The sequence below is a fragment of the Bubalus kerabau genome, chromosome 20 (assembly GCF_029407905.1).
Source record: "Bubalus kerabau isolate K-KA32 ecotype Philippines breed swamp buffalo chromosome 20, PCC_UOA_SB_1v2, whole genome shotgun sequence".
Classification (NCBI taxonomy): domain Eukaryota; kingdom Metazoa; phylum Chordata; class Mammalia; order Artiodactyla; family Bovidae; genus Bubalus; species Bubalus kerabau.
This window is the reverse complement of record NC_073643.1, coordinates 4,535,494-4,561,655: the sequence shown is the minus strand read 5'-3', so window position 1 is coordinate 4,561,655 and position 26,162 is coordinate 4,535,494. Positions and strand designations below refer to the sequence as shown.

The following is a 26,162-nucleotide window of genomic DNA, read 5'->3' as shown; positions in this document are numbered from 1 at the left end:
GATAATACAAATAAAGTATTTAGGCTGATGAAAAAGTAATTTGCAGTTTTGGATTGTTGAATTTTGCCATTCGATACTAGAATATATTCTCAAATAAATGTGATTACGTTATACATCACTTTAATGCTCATTTCTTGCTTTGCTTTTTTTTTGCTAATGACTTATTACTTGCTGTTTATTTTATATTTATTTTAGACTAAGGAAACGATGTTAGACAAAAAGCAAATTCGAGTGATTTTCTTATTGAATTCAAAATGGGTCATAAACAACATGTTACGGAGACAACTTGCAACATCAACAACACACCTGGCCTAGGAACTGCTAACAAACATACTCTGCAGTGGTGATTTGAGAAGTTTTGCAGAGCAAATAAGAGCCGTGAAGATGAAAGAGCGCAGTGGCAGGCCATTGGAAGCTGACAATGACCAACTGAGAGGATCAACAAAATTGATCCTCTTACAACAACATGAGAAGTTGCCAAAGAACTCAGCATCAACCATTCTATGGTCATGCAGCATTTGAAGCAAATTGGAAAGGTGAAAAAGCTTGATAAGTGGGTGTCTCGTGAGCTGATCAAAAAGAAAAATCGTCATTTTGAAGTGTTATCTTCTTTTACTCTATGTAGCAACAATGAACCATTTTTTATTGGATTGTGACATGTAATGAAAAGTGGATTTTTACAGCAGGATCCTCTATGACCCACCTCCCAGAATATTGGAAATAAAAGCAAAAATAAACAAATGGGACCTAATTAAAATTAAAAGCTTCTGCACAACAAAGGAAACTCTAAGCAAGGTGAAAAGACAGCCTTCAGAATGGGAGAAAATAATAGCAAATGAAACAACTGACGAAGAATTAATCTCAAAAATATTCAAGCAATTCCTGCAGCTCAATTCCAGAAAAATAAACGACTCAACCAAAAAATGGGCCAAAGAACTAAACAGACATTTCTCCAAAGAAGACATACAGATGGCTAACAAACACATGAAAAGATGCTCAACATCACTCATTATCAGAGAAATGCAAATCAAAACCACTCTGAGGTACCATTTCACGCCAGTCAGAATGGCTGCGATCCAAAAGTCTACAAGCAATAAATGCTGGAGAGGGTGTGGAGAAAAGGGAACCCTCTTGCACTGTTGGTGGGAATGCAAACTGGTACAGCCACTATGGAGAACAGTGTGGAGATTCCTTAAAAAACTGGAAATAGAACTGCCATATTACCCAGCAATCCCACTGCTGAGCATTCACATGGAGGAAAGCAGAATTGAAAGAGATACATGTACCCCAATGTTCACCACAACACTGTTTATAATAGCCAGGACATGGAAGCAACCTAGATGTCCATCAGGAGATGAATGGATAAGAAAGCTGTGGTACATATACACAATGGAGTATTACTCAGCCATTAAAAAGAATACATTTGAGTCAGTTCTAATGAGGTGGATGAAACTGGAGCCTATTATGCAGACTGAAGTAAGCCAGAAAGAAAAACAGTACACTAACCAATGGCAGCCCACTCCAGTACTCTTGCCTGGGAAATCCCATGGATGGAGGAGCCTGGTGGGGTACAGTCCATGGGGTCGCAAAGACTCGGACATGACTGAGTGACTTCACTTTCACTTTTCACTTTCATGCTCTGGAGAAGGAAATGGCAACCCACCCCATATTCTTGCCTGGAGAATCCCAGGAATGGGAGCCTGGTGGACTGCCATCTATGGGGTCGCACAGAGTCTGACACGACTGAAGTGACTTAGCAGCAACCAATATATACTGTTTATAAACAGTATAAAAAACCCAATACAGTATACAAATAGTAAACATATTTTTATACTGTTTATAAATGTTTTTTATTTATAAAAAGTTTTATACTGTTTATAAACAGTATAAAAACCAATACAGTATACTAAAGCATATATATGGAATTTAGAAAGATGATAACAATAACCCTGTATGTGAGACACCAAAAGAGACACAGATGTATAAAACATTCTTTTGGACTCTGTGGGAGCGGGCGAGGGTGGGATGATATGGGAGAATGGCATTGAAACATGTACAATATCATATGTGAAACAAATCGCCAGTCCAGGTTTGATGCATGATACAGGATACTCGGGGCTGGTGCACTGGGATGACCCAGAGGGATGGTACGGGGAGGGAGGTGGGAGAGGGGTTCAGGATGGGGAACACGTGTACACCCGTGGCGGATTCATGTTGATGTATGGCAAAAACCAATACAATATTGTAAAGAAATTATCTTCCAATTAAAACAAATAAATTTATATTAAAAAAATGAAAAGTGGATTTTATAGGAAAATCAGCAATGATTAAGCTCAGTGGCTGGACCAAGAAGAAGCTCCAAAGCACTTTTCAAAGCCAAACTTGCACCAATAAAAAGGTCATGGTCACTGTTTGGTGATCTGCCAATTTGATCCACTATAGCTTTCTGAATCCAGGCAAAACCATTACATCTGAGAAGTATGCTCAGCAAATTGGTGAGATGCACCAAAAACTGCAATGATTGCAGCTGGCATTGGTGGATAGAATGGGCCCAATTTTTCTGCATGACAACACCCAACCACACATAGCACAACCAACACTTCAAAAGTTGAACAAATTGGGCTACAAAGTTTTGCCTCATCTGTCATATTCACCTTACCTCTCACCAAGCGACTACCACTTCTTCAAGCATCTTGACAACTTTTTACTGGGAAAATGCTTCCATAAACCAGCAGGAGGCAGAAAATGCTTTCCAAGAGTTCATGGAATTCCAAAGCATGGATTTTTATGCTACAAGAATAAACAAACTTATTTCTTGTTGGCAAAACTGTGTTGAATGCAATGGTTCCTATTTTGATTAATTAAGATGTGTTGGAGCCTAGTTTTAATTATTTAAAATTCATGTTTCAATACCACAATTACTTTTTCACCAACCTAATAAGGAATATAAAAGAAAGTAGAACATGATTACTATGTGCACAGAAGGTACAAATGAAGAGGAGAAAGAAACTGTGGTGAGGAGAATGCTGGAGTCCGTGAGATGCCCTATAAAATCATAGGGACAGTAGTCCACGCTTCAGTTTAAAGAGATGATGACAAATGCAAAGCTGTGCTGAGTATACTTGCCTTACTCAACTTCTGTTTTTAACTTTTTATTTCATAACTTAGCTATTAGGCTAGATAATTCAAAAGAAAATTTAAAAATTACATTTTAGAAAATAGAAAACATTGAATGTCTATTCAAAATTAGGCAGTCATGTTTGGGCTATTAGTTTATTCATTCATTCATTTAATGCAATAGTTATGAATGGTTGCTGCTGCTGCTGCTAAGTCGCTTCAGTTGTGTCCGACTCTGTTCGACACCATAGACGGCAGCCCACTAGGCTCCTCTGTCCCTGGGACTCTCCAGGCAAGAATACTGGAGTGGGTTGCCATTTTCTTCTCCAATGCATGAAAGTGAAAAGTGGAAGTGAAGTCGCTCAGTCGTGCCCGACTCTTAGCGACCCCATGGGCTGCAGCCTACCAGGCTCCTCCAACCATGGGATTACAGACACTCAATTTTCAGTCAGACAACTCTACCACTTTTTAATTTGCAAATTAGTTAACCACTACTCTAGGGATAACAAAAGTACTATCACTCTGGAACCTCTTTTATAGGGATACTAATCCCCATGCATAAAGGCTCTGTCTTTAAGATTTAATCACCACCCACTGCATCTACCTTCTAATAACATCACGTTGAGGATTAGGTTTCAATATGAATTTGAGGGGACACAAATATTCAGTCTATAGCATTCCATCTCTGGCCCCAAAATTCACATTCCTCTCACATGAAAAATACATTTATTCCGTTCCCAGAAGTTTTAACTGCTTCCAGCATCAACCCAAAAATCTGAAGTCCAAAGTCTCATCTAAATATCACCTAAATCAGACATGGGTGAGACTGAATGCAGGATTCATCTTGAGGCAAATTCCTCTCCATCTGTGAACCTGTGAAATCAAATGTGTTCTCTGCTTCCAAAATACAATGGTGGGACAGGCATAGGACAGACACTCCCTTTCCAAAGGGAGAATTAAAAAAAAAGGTTCCAAGCAAGTCTAAACATTAATTCGGGGTAATAATCTTTGGCTCTGTGCTCTCCCTCCAGGCACACCGGGGCTGTGGACCCCTTCCAGACCTACTAGGGTAGGTAACCGCATAGTTTCTCCGGTAGGGGTTGGGCCCTATAGGATGTATCTGGTCTTGTCCCCATATGGCTTTGAAGGCAGCCCACACAGTAGTTCTCACATGTTAGAGTAAAGTGCCTGTGGCTCAGCTGGGCTTTACTGGTCAGCTTCATGATGGTGGCCCCGGTCCACAGCTCTACAGTGCAGTGGAGATAAAGGAACTTATTATTTTACTTAGTCAAACGAGGCTAAGCTGTACCTCCAAAGCCTTGCTTAGGTATTTCCTCAGCCACATATTCACTTTCATTACTCACAAATTCTACCTTTCATGAAACACTACACATGAACACAAATCAGCCAAGTTTTTGCCACTGTATCACAAGGACCCTTTTTTCTCCATTGCACAATAACATGCTCCTCATTTCCATCTGAGACCTCATCAGAATGCCCCCTTTACCATCCACGTTTCTACCAAAATTCTGTTCAAAATTACTTGGGTATTCTCCAAGAAAACTGAAGCTTTCTCTACAGTTCTCACCTTTTCTTTCTGGGCTCGCATCACAGTTGCCCTTAACAATCCATTCATTTTTGGCAATGCAGACTTTTTCTCTCTGGAGGAGGGCACAGCATCTCACTCCAGTCTTCTTGCCCAGAGAATGCCATGGACAATGGAGCCTGGTGGGTTATGACCATAGGGTCACAAAGAGTCAGACATGACTGAAGAGACTTAGCACAGCACAGGCTTTTTCTAGAATGAATCTCAAAACTCTTCCAGCCTCTACCTTTTACCCAATTTCAAAGCCACTTCCACATTTTTAGGTATTTATTACAGCAGCATCCCCTTTTCTCAGTACCAATATCTGTCTTTGTCTGTTTGTACTGCTGTAACAAAAATAGACCGTGACTTATAAACAACGAAATTTATTTCTCACAGATCTGGAGGCTGAGAAATCCAAGATCAAGGCACTGATATATCTGGTATCTAGAAAGCACCCAATGCTGGTTCATAAATGGCTGCTTTCTATAGTAACCTCATTTGGAGAAATGGGCAAGGTAGTTTGGGGGTTCTCTTTTTATAAGTGAATTAATTCCATTCATGAGAGCTCTGCCCTCACTACATTATCACCTCCCCATTACCATCCTAACACTTCCTATTATCATCAAATTTTAGGCGGGGACACAACCATTCAGTCTATAGCAATAATCAGCCAAACATTTTTTAAAATGTTTTGAAAGCAAGGGGAAAGGTCTTAGTGGTAAGGGAAGACAGTGGCACATAAATCTTAGACATCCATTTGGGTAAATGGATGAAAAGTGGAGTTAATAACCAAGTAGGGGGACACAAATATGGCGCAAGCTTGAAGTTTAGCAAACAGAAATAATACAGTCTTTGGGGTCTTGATTTTAAAATGCTTGTGTGTTAGTTAGATACACAATATGAAATTTGGGTCTATTCCTCTAGAGAAAATTCCAGAGTCACAAAAAGTGAGAGTATAAACTAGGTACCATAAATCCTAGACATCTATTCAACTCTTAAATGCTTGACCACCTGGTTTTTGCTAAGTTTCTTTTAAAGGAAACCAAAGGTTTTATAACCACCTAATCCAAAGGCTTTACTCTTAAACCTCTAACCACTACTGATTCCTTGACCAGTTGCTCTTTCTCTCCCAAGGCCCTGAGTAAGTCTTTCTAAGGCTCTGTCTTCAAACTTCTCTTATATTTTCGTCCTTGGAGATTTCACTCAAATAGCTTCCACTCTCTCTACCATGCAAATGGCTACCAAATCACCTCAATCCCTGAATTCCATCTCAAGTCTCACCAGCACACCTACATTCTATGTAATTTTGACACCTGGATTTACTCAAGCAATTTACTTGGGCCAAATTGAGTTTTCTTTTCCTTCAAAGTTTTGAATGTGAAGTTTCTCTTTCACATTACTGTTCTGTTCAGTTCAGTTCAGTTGCTCAGTCGTGTCCAGCTCTTTGCAACCCCATGGACTGCAGCACGCCAGGCTCCCCCGTGTCCATCACCAACTCCCAGAGTCTACTCAAACTAATGTCCACTGCATCACTAATGTCATCCAACCATCCATCCGTTACCTAGATTCAAATGTCAGCAAGGGTGTTGGCAAGGGTCAACTCTGAAAATGCCTACTTTCTTATCCCTTCCATTGAAATAGTTGTCATTTTGTTACGAGTTACAAAATTAAAAAAGTGTTTGTGTGTTTCCCCCTTTCTAATCTTGCTGCTACAAACACAGCTCAGTTCCTCACCAGTTCATTTAGACTGCTCTAAATAGCCTACGTTGGTTATTGGGGGTTCTCTTTTTATAAGTGAATTAATTCCATTCATGAGAGCTCTGCCCTCACTACATTATCACCTCCCCATTACCATCCTAACACTTCCTATTATCATCAAATTTTAGGGGGGGACACAACCATTCAGTCTATAGCAATAATCAGCCAAGAGAATCCCAAAAACAGGCAATGCCAAAGAATGTGCAAACTACTGCACAATTGCACTCATTTCACATAGTAAAGTAATGCTCAAAATTCTACAAGCCAGGTTTCAGCAATACGTGAACTGTGAACTTCCAGATGTTCAAGCTGGTTTTAGAAAAGGCAGAGGAACCAGAGATCAAATTGCCAACATCCGCTGGATCATGGAAAAAGCAAGAGAGTTCCAGAAAAACATCTATTTCTGCTTTCTTGACTATGCCAAAGCCTTTGACTGTGTGGATCACAATAAACTGTTGGAAAATTCTGAAAGAGATGGGAATACCAGACCACCTGACCTGCCTCTTGAGAAACCTAATGTAGGTCAGGAAGCAACAGTTAGAACTGGACTTGGAACAACAGACTGGTTCCAAATAGGAAAAGGAGTACGTCAAGGCTGTATATTGTCACCCTGCTTATTTAACTTGTATGCAGAGTACATCATGAGAAACGCTGGGCTGGAAGAAGCACAAGCTGGAATCAAGATTGGCAGGAGAAATATCAATAACCTCAAATATGCAGATGACACCACCCTTATGGAAGAAAGCAAAGAAAAACTAAAGAGCCTCTTGATGAAAGTGAAAGAGGAAAGTGAAAGAGTTGGCTTAAACTTTCTCAACATTCAGAAAACTAAGATCATGGCATAGATGAGGAAACAGTGGAAACTGTGGCAGACTTTATTTTGGGGAGTTCCAAAATCACTCCAGATGGTGACTGCAGCCATGAAATTAAAAGACGCTTACACCTTGGAAGGAAAGTTATGACCAACCTAGATAGCATATTCAAAAGCAGAGACATTACTTTGCAAACAAAGGTCCATCTAGTCAAGGGTATGGTTTTTCCAGTGGTCATGTACAGATGTGAGAGTTGGACTGTGAAGAAAGCTGAGCGCCAAAGAATTGATGCTTTTGAACTGTGGTGTTGGAGAAGACTCTTGAGAGTCCCTTGGACTGCAAGGAGATCCAACCAGTCCATTCTAAAGGAGACCAGTCCTGCGTGTTCATTGGAAGGACTGATGCTGAAGCTGAAACTCCAATACTCTGGCCACCTCATGCAAAGAGTTGACTCATTGGAAAAGACTCTGATGCTGGGAGGGATTGGGGGCAGGAGGAGAAGGGGACGACAGAGGATGAGATGGCATCACCGACTTGATGGACATGAGTTTGGGTAAACTCCCAGGAGTTGGTGATGGACAGGGAGGCCTGGCGTGCTGCAATTCATGGGGTCACAAAGAGTCGGACACGACTGAGCGACTGAACTGAACTGAACTGAACTGAAATAGCCTACTAACCAATCTGTCTATTCTCTCTCTCCCCATATTAATTATTTCAACTCATCAATAAGAGATTAATCTTAGAAACTCACAATAATTGGTACTTTTGCTAAAAAATATATAGTTTGCCACTGCTAACATAGTTGGAAATAATGTCTCCACTTTCAATTTTCCACAATGTAACTCTATAATGAAATACTTAAGGTTATGAATTTTATTACCAGACTTAGACTAAGATCTAAAAACATCAATTTAATAGCTGTATGACCTTCAGTAAATCATTTCATATCTTTCCATCCAGAAAGTGGGAATAATACTAGCACTACCTCATAAAGTATTCAGAAAGTTCTATAAAATGATGCGTGCAGGGTATGTGGCAAGAAGCACAGCATGCATGTGTCCATTAAATGGTAGCTAGCTAGATCACTATTCATCTTCCAAACAACATCAATTTACATTATTTGTTATTCCCCCAAAATATCCAATGTATTCTCTTTATCTTTGCTCATGTATCCTCCTTACTCTAGCATAACCTGTAAACTGCCTACTTTTAAGACCCACCTCAAATACCATGTCTTTCGAGAAGTCTTCTTGGAAGTCCTCAACCAGTTGCAATTTCTCCCTGCTTGACATTCACGTCCTCTTAACTTCTGGTATTTACAATATTGTGTGACATATTACAATGATGTTTACTACCTAATTCCCACCACTTGACTGTATCCTCTCCAAGGACACGGATATTATTTTCAATCTTCAGTAAAAAATGATTTGATATTAGAAACATTGTTTTGTGTCTGTTGATTCCCCAATACCCAAATAGTATTTTACAAGCAGGAAGCATTCATATCACTTCCCTAATTTTTCTCTATTTCTTCTCTGTGTCTGTGGAGCATCTGGAATGAGTATATATTAACAGATGAGAAAGGGGCTAGAGAGCAATTTTTTTCTATCACAATACATCACAATGTATTACTAGTTATATGGAATTTAATAAGACCACCAAGGTCTGTAGAACCCCACTAAACTGTTCTAAATAACTTAATATAGTACAATTATTATAGATATTTATAGCATTAAAGTGAAACTCATGAGCTTAATAACATGGATTTTACATAAATTCTCCAAAGATCTCTGCATTCCATGAATGTTACTTTAGTGTTATAGCACAGTCTGAAAAAAATTAGAAAACAAGATCAATTCTTTTTGAATTGAAATATTACACAGTTCCATTGTTCAACAGAACAAAGGTCTTAGATATGGAGTATAGCCAATATGAATTCTTATGAAGCATCAGTTTTTATTACAATGTATATGTATTTTATAACTGATGTATCCCAGATGGTAAAATTACAACATATCCAAGGAGTTCTGAATAATCTCAGAATTTAATGAGACAGTGTGAATAAATACATACAGAATAGGAATGAAGACAAATGGCTACTTATAATAGAAATTACTTTTATTGTTTGTATGTGACTGAGAAAAATAATGACTGTTCCTCCGAACAAAAAAGTTGTCATTATTATAGACAGTACATACATTTTAAATACAGACTAACCCAGATGATGCAACTCTTCTGAGTTTGAGCAAAGTAACTATCTGTACCACTATCTTTACACTTGGGGTATTTCAACATTATAATTTCAACTTTCGTCATGTCCATTTCTAGATGATATCTCCTTCTTTTTGATTAATTAACGGCTGCAATGGGTTTCGTTGCTTCACGGGGGCTTTCTTTAGTTGTGGTGAGCAGGGCTACTCTTGGCTGTGGTGTAGACTTCTCGCTGTGGTGGCTTCTCATTGCTGAGCACAAGCTCTAGGCACTTGGGCTTCAGGAGCTGCAGCTTGTGGGCTCATTAGTGTGGCATACAGGCTCTAGAGTGTGAGGGCTTCTGCAGTTGTGGTGCATGGGCTTAGCTGCCTTGCATCATATGGAATCTTCCCAGTCCAGAGACCAAACCCGTTTCCCCTGCACTGGGAGGGCGATTCTTATCCATTGTACTACCAGGGAAGTCCTGATATCTCACTCGTAAACAATGACTGTATGACTACAATGCCGAATCTGTTTACTTCCAAAGAGAATTTAAAGAGAAAATAAGATAATTTTAATATTATAGATTAAAATTTCATACTATTCAAGAGACAGTAAAAAAACATCAGAACTTAGGAGTCAAAAAATGCAGTTTCTGTCACCATGCAACTTCTTACATTTATAATCTCAAGAGCACTCAGTGTTTTCAACTATAAGGGAAAGAAGTAGGACTGGATGACCTCTAAAAATTTGTTGGGCTTTCATATTTTTTTCTTCTCCTTTACTTTTAAAACTATGAAAGTATGACAACACATTTACAGGAGATTTGGAAAATACAGAACAAAGTTACACAGAGTTTCACCATATAATTATTTTTTAAGCAGATAAATTAAGAATTTTTAGTTGGAGTTTCAATATAAAACTCTCAAAAAGTAATAGAATAGACAGAAAAATAGAAGGATATAGTAGACCTTAAAAAGCACTATGAACCAATTCAGCATAATTAAGATTTATATAATTTTCACACAACAGTAGGATACAAATTCTATTCAAGTTCCCACACACTATAAACCAGGAGATACTGGAACATCAGTTCAGTTCAGTTCAGTCACTGAGTCATGTCCAACCCTTTGTGACCCCATGGGCTGCAGCACTGCCAGGCTTCCCTGTCCATCACCAACTCCCAGAGCTTGCTCAAACTCATATCCATCGAGTCGGTGATGCCATCCAACTATCGCATTCTCTTTTGTCCCCTTCTCCTCCTGCCTTCAATCTTTCCCAGCATCAGGATCTTTTCAAATGAGTCAGTTCTTTGCATCAGGTGGCCCAAGTATTGGAGCTTCAGCTTCAGCATCAGTCCTTCCAATGAATATTCAGGACTGATTTCCTTTAGGATGGACTGGTTTGATCTCCTTGCAGTTCAAGGGACTCTCAAGAGTCTTCTCTAACATGACAGTTCAAAAGCATCAATTCTTCAGCACTCAGCTTTCTTTATAGTCCAACTCTCACATCCATACATGACTACTGGAAAAACCATAGCTTTGACTAGATGGACCTTTGTAGGCAAAGTAATGTCTCTGCTTTATAGTATGCTGTCTAGGTTGGCCATAGCTTTTCTTCTAAGGAGCAAGTCTCTTAATTTCATGGCTGCTGTCACCATCTGCTGTGATTCTGGAGTTCCAAAAAATAAAGTCTGTCACTGTTTCCATTGTTTCCTCATCTATTCGCCATGAAGTAATGGGACCGGATGCCATGATCTTAGTTTTCTGAATGTTGAGCTTTAAGCCAACTCTTTCACTCTCCTCTTTCACTTTCATCAAGAGGCTCTTTAGTTTTTCTTTGGTTTCTGCCATAAGGGTAGTGTCATCTGCATATCTGAGGTTATTGATATTTCTCCCGGCAATCTTGATTCCAGCTTGTACTTCATCCAGCCCAGCATTTTACATGATGTACTCCGCATATAAGTTAAATAAGCAGTGTGACAATATACAGCCTCAATATACTCCTTTCCCGATTTGGAATTAGTCTGTTGTTCCACGTCTGGTTCTAACTGTTGCTTCTTGACCTGCATACAGATTTCTCAGGAGGCAGGTAAGGTGGTCTGGTATTTCCATTTCTTTAAGAATTTTCCACAGTTTGTTGTGATCCACACAATCAAAGGCTTTGGCATAGTCAATAAAGCTGAAGTAGATGTTTTTTTGGAACTCTCCTGTTTTTTTGATGATCCAACGGGTGTTGGCAATTTGATCTCTGGTTCCTCTATCTTTTCGAAATCCAGCTTGAACATCTGAAGTTCACAGTTCATGTACTGTTGAAGCCTGGCTTGGAGGATTTTGAGCATTACATTGCTAGCGTGTGAGATGAGTCCAATTGTGCAGTAGTCTGAACATTCTTTGGCATTACCTTTCTTTGGGATTAGAATGAAAACTCACCTTTTCCAATTCTGTAGCCACTGCTGAGTTTTCCAATTTTGCTTACATATTGAGTGCAGCACTTTCACAGCATCATCTTTTAGGATTTGAAATAGCTCAACTGGAATTCCATCACCTCCACTAGCTTTGTTTGTAGCAATGCCTCCTAAGACCCACTTGACTTTACATTCCAGGATGTCTGGCTGTAGGTGAGTGATCACACCATTGTGATTATCTGGATCATGAAGATAATTTTTGTACAGTTCTTCTGTGTATTCTTGCCACCTCTTCTTAATATCTTCTGCTTCTGTTAGGTCCATACCATTTCTGTCCTTTATTGTGTCCATCTTTGCATGAAATGTTCCCTTGGTATCTCTAATTTCCTTGAAGAGACCTCTAGTCTTTCCCATCTGTTGTTTTCCTCTATTTCTTTGCATTGATCTCTGAGGAAGGCTTTCTTATCTCTCCTTGCTGTTTGGAACTCTGCATTCAGATGCTTATATCTTTCCTTTTCCCCTTTGCCTTTACCTTCTCTTCTTTTCTCAGCTATTTGTAAGGCCTCCTCAGACAACCATTTTGGTTTTTTGCATTTCTTTTTCTTGGGGATGGTCTTGATCACTGCCTCTTGTACAATGTCACAAGCCTTTGTCCATCGTTCTTCAGGCACTCTATCAGATCTAATCCCTTGAATCTATTTGTCACTTCCATTGTATAATCGTAAGGGATTTGATTTAGGTCATACCTGAATGGTCTAGTGGCTTTCCCTACTTTTTTCCCTACTTTTAAGTTCCAATCTGGCAATAAGGTGTTCATGATCTGAGCCACAGTCAGCTCCTGGTCTTGTTTTTGCTGACTGTATAGAGCTTCTCCATCTTTGGCTACAAAGAATATAATCAATCTAATTTCTGTATTGACCATCTGGTCAATGTCCATGTTTAGAGTCTTCTCTTGTGTTGATGGAAGAGGGTGTTTGCTATGACCAGTGCATTCTCTTGGCAATACTTTTGTTAGCCTTTGCCCTGCTTCATTCTGTACTCCAAGGCCATATTTGCCTATTACTCCAGGTATCTCTTGATTTCCTACTTTTGCATTCCAGTCCCCTATAATGAAAAGGACATTGTTTTTTTGTTTGTTTGTTTGTTTTGAGGTGTTAGCTCTGGAACCTACCCAGGGACATAAAACAAGGTGCAAAAATTTCTTGGTCTAAAGGTTTTGAACTCATACAGAGTCTATTCTCAGTACTGTAGAATTGTATTAGAAATCAATATTAAAAGATATCTGAAAATAACCCACATATTTTCAAGTGCAATGTGACATTCACCAAGAGAGATCTTTGACTTAGCCACTGAAAGCCTCAAGACGGCAGCCTACCAGGCTCCCCCGTCCCTGGGATTCTCCAGGCAAGAACACTGGAGTGGGTTGCCACTTCCTTCTCCAATGCATGTAAGTGGAAAGTGAAAGGGAAGTCGCTCAGTCGTGTCCGACTCTCAGCGACCCCATGGACTGCAGCCTACCAGGCTCCTCCGTCCATGGGATTTTCCAGGCAAGAGTACTGGAGTGGGCCACCATTGCCTTCTCCGTAGAAAAACATAGACGGTGATTTCAGAGAAGAAAGAATTCAAATGAAAAATTAGTATCAAATATACTTTAAAAACCTCATGTATTTGGAAATTAAATGTTTATTTTTAAATGATGGATGTATCTAAGTCATAACAAGGAAAATAAGAAAATATTAACAACAGAATAAAAAAAAGAGAATTTATCAGAATTTGGTACATGAAGCTAAAGCAACTAAATACTATGTATGGAAACAAATAATGGACACTGGCATAAAATTGTGTGATATTTGAACAATATCTGTACTTTAGTTAATCATACTGTATCACATATTAATTTCTTATTTTTTACAACACAGTATTTCTTTATATTCTCAGAATTGGACTAAAAGTTTCAAGGCTCATCAACATTTTTTAAAAATCACTAAGCTTATAAGCTTTCTAGATTTTTAGCAGTAATATGAGATGCCAGAATAAATGGGCCTATATCAAAGTTTTAAGTGAATATAAATGAGAAATCTAGCATTCTATTCACACTCAGTCAAACAAGTGGAATCAAAATGTATTTTTATCTAGGCAAAAATTCATACATTTTCTAAAATGTGTATATTATACATACTATACATATATATACACATATATGTATATAAAAGCTTTTCTACTATACTTGATAAAGGCTTGAGAAAGAACAACAACAAAAAAAGAGACAGAGAAACTAGAAAACATAAACTAAATGAAATGGGAGCATTGACCATGAATAGAAAAAGTAAAACAAACTGGATAAAGGTAAAAGATTATCATATAGTCCAGTTGTTCTTAAACATGGCTGCTCTTAAGAATCATATCTGAAGCTTTGGAGAAAGAAAACAATATCTGGGCATTTTTATTTTTCAAAAAGTTCCAAGATAATTCTAACATGCATCTGGATTTTAAGAAGTGATTACAAGTTTTTCTATTTTGCTGGGAGCTGGCATATTGCATACTGAGTGCATATTGCATATTGAGTGCAGCACTTTCCACAGCATCATCTTTCAGGATCTGGAATAGCTCAACTGGAATTCTATCACTGCTGGGAGCCAGCGTGAGGAACTCCGCCCATGGCAAAGGTCACGAGGAAGGAGGCTCAGCATACGCAAAGGCGGGATCGAGCCTCAGGAGTCCCCCCTGGAAATTCTCGAGCATCTACCCCCAAAACCAGAGTCTGCCTACTTTCTGCTTTGTGCTTTCACCTACACCTCTGACTTTACGGGGGGCTGTCCCCCACTACCTCTCTCTGAAAAGAGAGTTAGCTTACAGCTCCAGTTAATAATTCCTGGGTGTGACAGTGTTTCAACCTACAAACTCCTTTGGAAGTCCTCTAGCCTGCCTGAATAGGTTTTTCCGGCCATTGCTCAGAGCCTCCCAACTGTGAGAGGCAGGAGATGTTCTAAACTGTCTAAACACAGATTCCTTTGAGTAGTTAAAAGATTGATTAGAAATTGTATTGGTGAAGGGTTTTTCACTTGTTGGGCCAATGTTTGCTGCTAAGTCTCCATATCCCTTACCTACTGTGTCCTTGGCAGTGTATTGATTGATATAATGGGTGTATAGAAATGTAAGTAGTAGCCTCAACGTTTGTAACCTTGGACCCTTGAGTTAATTCTTTTCTTGATTGAGCCCACCTCACCTTTGCCCTATAGGAATGCAACTTTATCCAATGCTTTTTTGGAGGCTGGCGCCTGACTTTAGAATAATGACCTTTAGAGAAAAATAAGTTTCTTAAAATGTTAACAGGCCTCCTGGCCAGAAGATGATGTAAATCACCTAAACTTTTGCATATGACAAGTTTGAAAGCCTGGCTTTGATTAGGATCAGGAACTGCTGTCTTTGCATGACTCTACCCCTTCCCCCATTATCCTCTATGCACAACTTAAGGTATAAAACTACTTTGGAAAATAAAGTACGCCTTTTTGTTCACCGAAATTTGGTCTCCCCAAGTCGTTCTTTCTTTCACCTTCTGGCTGAACTTCTCCTCTGAGGCAGGGAAGCTCGTCAAGCCTACTAATTTTGCCTGGGCTTCTAAGATCTGACCAGGGAGGCCTTAGTCTCTCCTCTCCTTCGGGAGAACGGGAGGACGCCTGCGGCTTTCGTAGGTGACATAAATCCCCTGCTTTGGAATTTTATTCAGCCTCTTTTCTTCACTGAAATTCTTCGCTGAGCTATCCTTATTTCACCACTCTTTATATCCTTAATAAACGTTTAATTAAGCAGTTGTTTTCTGATCTCGCCGACGCCATCCCCACTTCGAATTCCCTGGATCCACCGGGGCTGGACCCCGGCACTATTAAATGTTAGTTTTGTGGTGTTCTATTATTTTCTGTTAACCAATCATGATACATGGTATCAAATGAATAATAATTACATAATCACAATAGTAGAAGATGTTTATCAGTTTTAACAAGCAATAGCCAGACCAAAAAAAAGATAATTGCAAGCCGTAATGGGAAGAGGATTAATCTAACAATATAAAATAATTACATATAATTTGAGGAGTAGAATGACATGGTAAGTAGAAGTGATGTGATAACATACATGCACGTGTTTTCATTCACTTAGCCAGTCTATGTCTTTTGGCTGATGGATTTAATCTTTTTACATTTAAGATAAATATCAATATGTATGATTCTATTACCATCTTCTTAATCATTTTGGGTTTATTTTCTGTAGATCTTTCCCTTCTCTGTGTTTCCTGCCTAGAGAAGTTTCTTTAGCATTAGTTGTAAAGCTGGTTTGGTGGTGCTGAATTCTCTTAACTTTTGCTTGTCTGGAAAGCTTTTGATTTCTCTGTCAAATCTGAATGAGAGTCTTGCTGGGTAGAGTATTCCTGGTTGTAGGTTCTTCCCTTTCATCACTTTGAATATATCGTGCCATTCCATTATGGCTCGTAGAGTTTCTGTTGAGAAATCAGTTGATAACCTGATAGGAATTCCCTTGTATGTTTTTCCCTTGCTGCTTTTAATATTTTATCTTTGTCAGTTGGTTTACTGTGTGTGTTGGTGTGTTCCTCCTTGAGTTTATCCTGCCTGGGGCTCGCTGTGCTTCCTGGACTTGGTTAACTATTTCCTTTCCCAATTTAAGGAAGTTTTCAGCTACTGTATCTCTTCAAATACTTTCTCAGGTCCTTTCTTTCTCTTCTCCTTCTGGGATCCATATAATGTGAATGTTAGTGCATTTAATGTTGTCCCAGAGGACTCTTAGGCTGTCTTCATTTTTTTTTCATTCTTTTTTCAGTATTCTGTTCTGTGGCAGTGATTTCCTCCATCCTATCTTCCAGGTCACTCATCCATTCTTCCAGCTCAGTTATTCTGCTATTGATTCCTTCTAGTGAATTGTTCATCTCTGTTTGTTCTTCTGTTCTTCTAGGTCTTTAGTAAACATTTCTTGCATCTTCTCTATTCTTCTAAGATCCTGGATCATCTTCACTATCAGTATTTTGCATTCTTTTTCTGGAAAGTTGTTTATATCCACTTCATTTAGCTGTCTCTCTGGGGTTTATCTTGTCCCTTCATCTGGAATATAACCTTCTGGCTGTTCATTTTGAATAACTTTCTGTGATGTGGTTTTCATTCTAGCAGCTGTGGAGTCATGGTTCTTCTTGCTTCTTCTGTCTGCCCTCTGGTGGATGAGGCAAAGAGGCCTGTATAAGTTTTCTGGTGGAAGGGACCTCTGGTTGAAAACCTAGGTCTTGCTCTAGTGGGCAGGGCCTTGCTCAGTAAAGTTTTAATTTGGTTATCTGCTGATGGATGGGGCTTCCCTTCCTCTCTGTTAGTTGTTCAGCCTGAGGGAACACAGCCCTGGAGTCTACACGTTCTATGGTAGGACTAATGGCAACCTCCAAGACGGCTTATGCTAAGGGGCACCTCCCAGACTGCTGCTGCCAGTGACTCCGTCACTGCAGCAAGTCACTGCCAACCCACACCTCCACAGGAGACCCTCTAACACTAGCAGGTAGGTCTGGTTCAGTTTACTGTGGGGTCAGTGCTTCTTTCTCCTGGGTCCTGGTGTGCACAAGATTTTATTTGTGCTCTCTAAGAGTAAAGTCTCTGTTTTCCCCAGTTCTGTGGAAGTCCTGTAATCAAATGCTGCTAGTCTTCAGAGTCACATTCCCTGGGGATTCCCAATCTCTTTGTTGGATCCCCAGGCTTGGAAGTCTGTTGCGAGGCTCAGAACCTTTACAACAGGGGGAGAACTTCTTTAGTATTACTGTTCTCCAGTTTGTGGGTTGCCCATCAGTGGGTATGAAAGTGAAAGTGAAGTCGCTCAGTCGTGTCCAACTCTTAGCAACTCCATGGACCGTAGCCTGCCAGGCTCCTCTGTCCATGGGATTCTCCAGGCAAGAATACTACAGTGGGTAGCCGTTTGTTCCCTTCTCCAGGGGATCTTCCTGATCCAGAGATCAGGTCTGGATCTCCCGCACTGCAGGCAGATACCTTACCATCTGAGCCACCAGGAGATCCCAGTAGGTATGGGGTTCGACTTTATCATGATTTCGCCCCGCCTACTGTCCTGCTGCAGCTTCTCCTTTTTCTCTGGACGTGGGGTTTCTCTTTTTGGTGGGTTCCAGCATCCTCCTGCCAATGGCTGGTCAACAGCTAGTTGCGATTTTGGTACTCTTTCAGGAGAAGATGAGCACACGTCCTTCTACTCCTCTATTGTGAACCAATCTCCCATATTTCTTAATTTAGCCATTCTGGCTGTTATTCTTCAAAAGTCTTCTATTCCCCCTTGCTGAATTGTCAGCTTGTCTCCTGTATTTAACCATATAACAGAGTCAAATTTCACCAGCCACCCTTTCATAATATCTGTGTTAAACCTTGTCAGCTCTGAAGACTTGCTAAACTTTATTAGCTCTGCAGTAAAGCTAATACTGTGTTGGTTTTCAGTGTTTATTCTGTCTCCAGTTCACATACAATCTCCTTTGATTTGGCAATCATATTAAGCCTAAAAGCTGTATTTCTTACCCAGTTTTAACATCCAACATTCTTCATCACCTTCAATCCCCATTTGGAGCCTTCTGATAGAAGTCTGATACCTTCTATCATCTTTCATGAGAGATGCTTTCATAACTGTCTTCAAGACAATTAAATATACCAGATATGAATTCTCTTTGGCAAATGTTCACAGAGTGTTTCACTGTCCTTCCCACCTAAGCAGCCCAATATAATTATAATGTTATCAGCTCTGAAGTCAGGCAGTCAAAGAGGAGTGCACAATCTACCAATTTAATAGTTGTATAACTGGGAAAGACATTTAACCTCATGATTTTATCTATAAAATTATATTTTATAAGAGAGGTTATAAAGATAAATTAAAAAAATAAGTATATGTAATAAAGAACAGTTATAGTAATAAAAATGCTTTTGTGGCACAGACAGTCAAGTCTGGAAGTTCCCCCAACACTTCCAGAGTTGTAGACTTTTTCTTTTTTATTCTTAGGAAAATTCCATGAAGAAAATCCAAAATATAGATAAGGAAGGTGAAGACTACAGTAACAAAGAGATAGGATTGTACTGGGATGAATCTGAAGACACTGTGTATCAGTCTACAAAGTTTAAAACTATGTAAGTCTACAATTCTAACATTGTAAAGAATTATTTGAAATTCTCACATACTATTGACCAAAATATAAACTGGTAGAAACCTTGGGAAGGAAATTTTGAACTATATAACAAAAGCCTTTAAAATGTATCCACATAGTATTTCATCAAAGTTAAATTGATGATTTGGGTATCTATATTGTAGTCATGTAAGAATAAAAATATGTCTGTTTTTGGAAACAGCATACTGAAGTATCAAGTGGTTGAAAGATTGCATCTACAAGTTTTTGTAAAGACTGTACTCTCTGCTGTGTGTGGGCAACAGCATGACACTAACACAGTGCACATGTGAGCTGCCACTCCCATGGCCACCTGTGAGCTGGGAATGGGCGACAGCAGGTGGGCGTTGAAACTAACCATTGTTAGTTTTATGTGTCAGCTTGGCTGGGTCAGGGTACCTAGATATCTGGTCAAGTATTATTCTAGATGTTGCTGTGTGAGGGTGATTATTTTTAGATGAGATTAACCTTTAAATTGATAGGTTCTAAGTAAAGCAGATTACCCTTCACAATGTGGACAGGTCTCATTTAATCAGTCAAAGGCATTAATAGAAAAAAAAACCTGACCTCTCCTAAGCAAGAAGGAATTTTGTAGCAGAACTAATTGCATGTGGACTTGAAATGCAACTCTCTCCTGAATCTCTAGGCTGCTGGCCTAACCCATCACATTGGACTTATTAAGACACCACAATCACATGAGCCAATTCCTTAAAAATAAATTTCTCTCTGCACACACACACTGTTGGTTGTGTTATTCAGGAATTACCCTAACACATGGGAAAGTAGCTCACTTAATGAAATATAGCAGCTGCTTTCTTTAGTAAGCAATCTTCTGGGTATTGTCAAGTTTTTATCAGATTCCAAAATTAGACTCCAGAGATCCACAAGAGCTAATTTTAACAGTATTTCCCCCCCAGTTTAATCATTGCTTCAGTGGAGGAATAGATCTTTTTAAAGTTCCCTAATCTGCAATTTTCAGTAATATCACTACAACTTACTTAAATGATTCTCAAATATATGGTGAATTATATATTTTCCAGAATCATTACTTTCAAATGTTAACATCGAGAATATTTGGGAAATATTCTCTCTTCTGTTTCTGAAACTTTTCTGTAAGTCTTTAATTAAATCAAAATAAAGCAATTTCTAAAATATAGCCTTTTTAGAAACTGGTTCAAGATGGGCAACTGAATACAAGCCAAAGCCTTCTCATGCCACCCCAAAGTGCCTGGAAATTAAAGAAGATTTTATCTCCAGATCACCTTACCTGCCTCCTGAGAAATCTGTATGCAGGTCAAGAAGCAACATTTAGAACCAGATATGGAACAACAGACTGGGTCCAAACTGGGAAAGGAGTACGTCAAGGCTGTTTTTGTCACCTTGCTTATTTAACTTATATGCAGAGCACATCATGCAAAATGCCAGGCTGGATGAAGCACAGGCTGGAATCAAAATTGTCAGGAGAAATATCAATAACCTCAGATATGCAGATGACACCACCATTACAGCAGAAAGTGAAGAGGAACTAAAGAGCCTCTTGATGAAAATGAAGAAGAGAGTGAAAAAGTTGGCTTAAAACTCAACATTCAGAAAACTAAGATCATGGCATCTGGGCCCATCACTTCATGGCAAATAGGTGGGGAAACAATGGAAACAGTGACAGACTTTATTTTCTTTGGCTCCAAAATCACTGCAGATGGTGACTGCAGCCATGAAATTAAAAGACACTTGCTCCTTGGAAGAAAAGCTATGACCAACCTGAACAGCATATTAAAAAGCAGAGACATTACATTGCCTACAAAGGTCTGTATAGTCAAAGCTATGGTTTTTCCAGTGGTCATGTATGGATGTGAGAGTTGGACCATAAAGAAGGCTAAACACTAAAGAATTGATGCTTTTGAACTGTGATATTGGAAAAGACTCTTGAGAATCCCCTGAATTGCAAGAATATCAAACCAGCCAACCCTAAAGAAAATCAGTCCTGAATATTCATTAAAAGGACTGATGCTGAAGCTGAAGCTCCAATACTTGGGCCACCTGATGCAAAGTACTGACTCACTGGAAAAGACCCTGATGCTGGGAAAGATTAAAGGCAGGAGGAGAAGGGGATAGCAGAGGATGGGATAGTTGGATGGCATCACCAACTTGATGAACATGAGTTTGAGCAAGCTCCAAGAGTTGGTAGCCTGGCGTACTGCAGGTCCATGAGGTCGCAAAGAGTCAAACACGACTGAGCGACTGAACTGAACTGATCTCTATATCCCCTTAAAGATATAATAATAGTAATAAACAAGCAGAATTCTCAGGTCTCCAGAAACTATGAGAAATCCTTTCAAGAAAGAAAATACATGGAATGAAAAAAAAGAAAATACACGGAATGAAGAGGAGGACACCACAGCCCAACACACCCACAGAAAAAAAAAAAAAAAAAAAAACCTCCCACAAAGATGTAGGCTGGTTCAAGGGTGTGCTAAAATAATGAATGCAGGAGAGTCTGGGACAACAGGAGAATGACTTGCTGAAGTACTAAGTACAGCACACAGGGTCACCTCTGCTCAGATCAGGCTTTAAGCCACAGAGATGTCTATTGTCAGGTAGGGGGGAGACAGGCAATCCCAGGAGTAAAGGGGGAAACAGAGCTTCAGGAGGTCAGCAAAACCCAGGAAAAACAGAGGGTTCTCACTACCCAGAAGCAGCGGCTGGCTCACCTCATCCAGGAGCTCTGTGTCAGCCACTCTTTCACATTTGGAGAAAAGTTAAAGTAAACCAAGAATTCATAAATAATCTCAAGTATATAGTTGAGCATTCAATCACAGCAAAGAGAAAATCCAAAACTGAAGGAGAGGATACAAATCCAACAAAACAAATAATTCATTACATAAAAAAATGCACGTTTAATAAACTAAATAGGATGGCATTTTAGAATAGCCACTAACTTCAGAAAGATATGAAACGATATTATTTAAAAGAATAACAATATCATGGAAATTTAAAGTTTGACCACTGAAATAAAAAAAATCAAATGATACACTATTAAAATGGTCATATAAAAATCAGTAAACTGCAAGACTGAGCCAAGGGTTTTTCACAGAATGCAATCCAAAGTTTAAAAATGATGTATAAGACAAATGAATAAGCTAGGAAACAAACAAGTGAAAAACAAGCACATAAATAACCAATAGAGTTGGTTATGATCAGTGTAGGCTGCCATTAAAACAAACAACGAATAGACTGGTGACTTAAACAACAGAAAACAAGCTGACTTTCTCACAGCTTTGGTGGCTGAGGCTCTAGCTGACCTGGTTTCTGGTGAGAGCCTCCCGGCCTGGGACCGGCTACCTTCTCACTGTGTTTTCTCTCACACAGCCTTTCTCTGGTCTGTGACCAGAGAGAGCGAGCTTTCTGGTGTCTCTTCTGATAAAGCAACCAATCCTATAAGATCAAGTCCCTACCTTTTATGATATCATTTCACCCTAACTACTATCCTTAGAGGCCTGATCTCCAAACACAGCTGGAGATTAGGGCTTTACCATATGAATTTAGGAGCACAAAAACATTCTGTCCACAATAATCAGTAAAACAAAAGCTGGGTATTTAAAAGGAGAAAATTCAGAAATAAACCATATTAGAAACCTACCTGCAAACTATAGAAAAATTTAAAAGTTCCTAGAGGATATCTTGTATATATTTAACATAGTTTAAAAGTCAGATAGAAAGAATGTAAAAAAGAAAAATCTATGTTAATCTCATTTAGGAAAGTAGATTTTAAATATCCTAGCTAAAGCAGATCAGATCTGAAAAGTAAGTCAGATGTATTAGAATATTAAGAGAAAAAGGAATCATGGCTAAATTGGCAGTGAGAAGTCATAGTTAGTTAGTCCAACACTGGTCCCCTCCAACCTGACTTCCCTCACATGTTGCATCATACAAAGCTCCATGGACACTGGCTATAGCCCAGAGCCCAAAACAATCAATACTGATCAACCACAACATGCGCACACCAGGGCCACCTCTACCCCTTCATGTCAGGGAAGGGGATGCTGCTAGCCCAATCTGTATACTGGTGTGGTCGACTGTGAATTAAGCATGGTGATCCTGCTGCTAACTTGCAGCATCTCACAACTGTAACCACTTGTCTTAGATGGCCCAACAACCCTCAATGCCATGCTGTCAGGACAGTGCTAGAATCAAAGTTCTGCCACATTTTATTACTACTGTATCCTGGTCCAATCATGCCAGGGCTAATCATGTGTTTCTTTAATTATTCATTAGAAGCTCCCCAGTTCAATGGTCAAAGGCTCTATAATGATAAGTTGCCCTATGGACTCAATAGACTGTGCTATATTCTGCTCCAGAGTGAAATGAGGCAAGGGAGGCTCACCATTAAATTACTGACTCCGTCCTTGTGAGGGCTCTCTAGTAATACTGACCCAGCTAGTCTGACACGTGGGCTGCTGGGCTACTCGCATTGTTTGCATGACATGCCATGTTACAGATTAGAGAAGGAAAACCATTATGATCATCTTCATATTTACCTCCCCCAAACAAGTGAGAAATTTAACATCCATTCACGACTTTTACAGCAAAAAATAAAGTTCAATCCCAACCCAGCATCATTTCCTAAAACAAATTCTGAGGTGACTAAATAGTAAGGTAAAAAGTATCAAACATAGACAGAATTGAAATAAGAATGCATTTGTATGCAGAACACAAAAAAGTCATAAAAGAAAAGACTTTTGAAAATGTAGAGATTAAATATTCTGTGTAAATAAAACTTAAAAACATTAAAACCATAAAATAAGTTGAAAAGCAAGAAAAAGACAAGGTTGAATATTTTCAATACACAGACACAGGGATTAATATTCAGACTATACACAATATAAAGTGAGTGTACTTGGTAGAAGAGCTTCGTGAAAGCAGGGAAGCCTCAAGATTGCTTTTCTGTTTATATTATTTTTAAAACTTTGTAATAAGGACTAAATTAATTTGATATCCTAGTAAAAGTTTGAGTGTCAGGATCTAACATAAAAAGCACAAAACAGATTTTTTATTTCTAATATATGATTACAAACTGTATCACCATATGTAATATATAGTGCATTCTACAAGCAAAGAGGGGGAAAAGAGAAAAGAAGACTGTGATTGGATCTAATAATAAATATGAAACTTGAGATGATCCACATTCAATTATATTCTACCAAGACCAAGACCAAAGTGTAAAAAATAAAACTCAAATATGACTCGAGAGAGAGAATAATGGCTAAGATTTGTATATGGAAATATTGTGTTAGTCACTCAGTCAAGTCCTACTCTTCGTGACCCCATGAACTGTAGCCCACCAGGCTCCTCTATTCATAGAATTCTCCAGGCAAGAACACTGGAGTAGGTTGACATTTCCTTCTCCAGAGGATCTCTCCAACCCAGGGATCGAATACAGGTCTCCCACATTGTGGGGCAATTCTTTACCATCTGAGCCACCAGGAAATCCCTTAAGATTTGTACACTGTATCTCAAAGGTTACCGGAGAGTCCATCCACCTCACCATGTAGTTTGTGTACATTGTGACATGTAGGTTTTTCCAGAAGGAAAAAGTACCGAATTTTTAGACTAGGAATTATAAAATTATATAGTACACCCATAAATGGCTCACTGCTTATTATTATTTATACTCATTTTGAAATCCAGTTTTAAAATTAAGCACTGAGTCACATTTTTATAAGGTATGCAAAATGTTCTTTCCTCATTAGAAAAAGTCTGAACTGGAGACTTTTTGTCCTTGAACTTTTAGAAAAGCAGCAGTGAGATACCTTTGTTTGAGAGCAAACAAGAGACTTTTAATGAAGATTTTAGAATTGAAGAGCTAGACTTTCAGCATTCATCTGAATGTTTAGAAATCCTGACTAAAATTGATTCCCCAAACCAGACCACTTGTTATTAATGCATATCTCTTTTCTTTTAGTAGAATTTTTCTTTAATATAAAATGAAAATAAAATCTTAATAGGTTAAAACAAGCCAAATGCCCACCCTACACACATAAATACCTTAGAGTCACCTAAATCCAGAGCTAAACCTAAATTGTGCAAGTTTTCAGTGAAACCGTAAGTCATACAATCCAAACAAAAGGCAACTGCAGACATACATGGTGAGCCCTCCACGGAACACACCTCAAGCAGCAGTAGCCTGTGTCCCGTGCCACCGTGAAGACCTGCGTATCTTATTTGCTCACATAGTGCAACAATTCAATAGAATACATTAACTACTAGGTGATGATGCTTTGATACTGTTCATATAGCATTCCTTAGCTTAAATGATGTGAGTTTTCCCAAAGAGGAGCTTTGGTTTTGCTTTAGAAATCTCATATAAATTAAACAGCTTATTAAATATTAACACAGAGGGAGGTGACACAGGACACAATACAGTCAAGTCACCTCTCTGCATATATAGGAATAACTTTCTCCTTCGAGGTATTTACACTGGAAAGCTTAGTGTGGCCTGATTAATATTTCAGTGGTAAAATTTTTAGTGATCAGAACCTTGGCAAAACTAGAATTCAAAAATTGTTAACAAATATTTCTAGTGATAAGACTATGGAATTATTACAAATTTATTACTATGAGGGAAAGCAATCATCTTTAAAAAATGCCTCAGTCACTGCTACTCAATATAGAAGGACAAAACTCCATAATTAGCCATAATCTCTGTCCTCTGAAATTTCCCTAATATCATTCATTAGAAGGGGATTTACAGTTGTGAGAGCACTTTATAGCTACATTCAGCTTTCCTATGAAATACTCAGTTATCTTAAACACTATGTATACTTTTTTCTCTTAGTAAACTTGATACCAGCTTCAGAGTTTGTGGAAATGGAAAAAAAGAATCATCATCTATTATCATTCTAGAAATGATTTTTTGGTAGAATAGCAAGTATACAAATCAAAAACAGGATAGGCACTACTAGGGCCTAAACTGTTACCCCCACTCCCAATTTATATGTCGAAGTCCTAAACTTCAGTTCGGAGAAGGCAATGGCACCCCACTCCAGTACTCTTGCCTGGAAAATCCCATGGATGGAGGAGCCTGGTGGGCTGCAGTCC

General features: G+C 38.9%; 1 protein-coding gene across 6 annotated transcripts in view; it reads right to left on the bottom strand.

The window, feature by feature from the left end:
- Positions 1-26,162, bottom strand: part of ZCWPW2 (zinc finger CW-type and PWWP domain containing 2) — a 138,015-nt gene that overhangs the window by 90,189 nt on the left and 21,664 nt on the right. Inside the window, exon 1 of one of the 6 annotated variants that reach the window (XM_055557727.1) lies at positions 4,706-4,842. The exons of the other annotated variants lie outside the window; for them this stretch is intronic. The gene's annotated coding sequence lies outside the window, so the exon portion shown is untranslated. Of the gene's footprint in view, positions 1-4,705; positions 4,843-26,162 lie in introns of those variants that run through there. 6 annotated transcript variants of the gene reach the window in all.